This window comes from Cynara cardunculus (assembly GCF_001531365.2).
Source record: "Cynara cardunculus var. scolymus isolate 2C chromosome LG 3, CcrdV1, whole genome shotgun sequence".
NCBI classification, from domain to species: domain Eukaryota; kingdom Viridiplantae; phylum Streptophyta; class Magnoliopsida; order Asterales; family Asteraceae; genus Cynara; species Cynara cardunculus.
In genome coordinates, this window is record NC_037530.1 from 11522247 (window position 1) to 11524290 (window position 2044).

Genomic DNA, 2044 nt, shown 5'->3' on the forward strand with positions numbered 1-2044 from the left:
AAGTAGTCTGCATCATGTTAGGGAAGTTAGTGCATGTTAGGAGTTAGTTGCATGAAATAAGGAACATGGGTGATGAACCCACTTTCCCAGCATGTTTAAATTGAAGTCATTTGCATTGAGTGGAATACACAGAAAATTGTCCCAAATTGTCTCCTCTTTCCTTTCCTTCCTGTCTTCGCAGTGAATGCCATCACACACACACTCTTAATCAGCACACTGCAAATGAACCCCAGAATTATGATGATGTTCAGTTGTTAATGCTTGTGACAACATTATACCATCACCCTTTCTAATCATTTAAACACCCAAAATGACACTGTCTTGACAATTATTAAAAACAGGAAGTGTAATCGATTGATGCTCCGATGAGCAATAAGCCATACATGAAAAACATTGCAGACATCCAATGACAAATCAACAAGCTGGTTGAAAACCAAGAATCATCTCTGGACCAAGAAATCCACTGGTCCAACTTATCCAAAGAAGAAATCGGTCAATAGGGGTATTTAAACAACTTTTAAACAAACCCAAATACAACATATTAAGACAAAGCATTAACAACCTTAAATCAAATACAATGTACAAGTACCAAAGCAACCTGTTTTGTGTAAGAAAGGATTCGACCGAAAAATAGCACAAGACAAACAATCAAGACAAACCTCTGCAAAAGGCGAGGAGACTGGTGGCGAGCAGCCGGCAGCGGTAACCTGAGCAGCGACGAGTCCGATCTGGATTTTGATCCGCCTGATTTGATTTCGCGTGAAGCTATTATGGTTCAGAACTTCTGATTCGTTGGTCTGAGGACTTCTGGAGTGAGGACGGGCTACAAAAATTAGGCTAATCCGAGCAGTAACAGCTACGCTTCAATCATCTACTTCCGAAACAATACTAAACTAGAATCACAGTGACTTACCGACCCGCCTCTTCTTCTCCCTCCTGCAATTTGAAACCCTAAAATCTTCTTGGATTTGGGAACGGTAAACGCAATGAAACGCTTGGAGATTGTTAATCGTTGAACGTCAACGGGTAAGGAACTGTGGTTGCCGCCATAGACGGCTTTCTCCGGTGTCACTCAATTGGCCGATCAATCTAAACCCACGCTCTTTCAAATTTTACAAACCCCCGACTGTTTAACCGGGTTACACTTACATCCCTGGATTTGTACTTTATTTCAAAAGACACCTCATATTTCGGATAATTAAAATACTACCACTAGAAATTCATGGCCATCATTGACTAGTCGTCAACCTCCCTTACTGGATAAACTTTTGGTCTTTGTCATGATTCTTGTCAATCCTTTGTCTATATTTATCCAGTAATGTAGTGACCTGATAAACTTATTGGATAAGCGTTAAGTAAATAGCATCTTATTATCAGTTGAGCTAACCCTACAATAAATTTTAACAACAATATGTTATTGTTGTGGCATTTAGGTATTTGTTTGACTTTATATGATAGTGAGGTATCCAAGAATGGTGGCCTTAGGTGGCAGTTCATCATCGATTCAACTTTTGGGCCTTGCATGATAGAGATATGTTGACTTCTTTGAATTTTACTTTATAACCATATTTGGCTATCATTTTCCTTACCGTTAGTGGTAGTTTCTAACATTTAGGGGTTGTTTGTTTGGCTCTTAATGATGACATTAAGAGCCAACCTCTTAATCGGTAAGAGGTAAAGGCTGTTTGGTAAAAAAAAATAACCCTCTTAATGGTTACATGACCCTCTTAACCATTTTGTGTCTAGGGCTTCACTCAACCATTCAGATACCATTTCTTCCATCTTTACCCTTCCTTCCACGTCGCCTTCACAATCCTTCCCACTCATCTCTTCCAGCTTGGCCTTCACAGCTTCGCCCAAGAGTTCACCGTCTCCATCTCCAGCCTTCCACAGCTTCGCCGGTTGTCACCTCCACCCACCTCTCCATCTCCGGTCACCTTCACCGTCTCCATCTCCGGCCTTCCACAGCTTTGCCGGTTGTCACCTCCACCGTCTCCATCTACGGCCTTCCACAGCTTCGCCGGTTGTCGCCTCCACCGTCTCT

The 2044-nt window shown here is 41.7% G+C and overlaps 2 protein-coding genes across 6 annotated transcripts in view; both read right to left on the minus strand.

Annotated features, from left to right (window-relative positions):
• Positions 1 to 996, minus strand: part of LOC112509840 (cyclin-L1-1) — a 23203-nt gene extending 22207 nt beyond the window's left edge. Inside the window, exon 1 of the mRNA XM_025115025.1 lies at positions 914 to 996. The gene's annotated coding sequence lies outside the window, so the exon portion shown is untranslated. The remainder of the gene's footprint in view (positions 1 to 913) is intronic.
• The window catches only part of LOC112509841 (UDP-N-acetylglucosamine transferase subunit ALG14), a 13354-nt gene extending 12268 nt beyond the window's left edge, over positions 1 to 1086 (minus strand). The window contains exons 1-2 of one of the 5 annotated variants that reach the window (XM_025115029.1): positions 918 to 1086; positions 660 to 807 (exon numbers count right to left, since the gene is read on the minus strand). The gene's annotated coding sequence lies outside the window, so the exon portion shown is untranslated. Of the gene's footprint in view, positions 1 to 659 lie in introns of all 5 variants that reach the window. The other 4 variants (XM_025115030.1, XM_025115026.1, XM_025115028.1 and 1 more) reach the window with 4 other exon arrangements.
• Between the last annotated feature and the right edge of the window lie 958 nt (positions 1087 to 2044).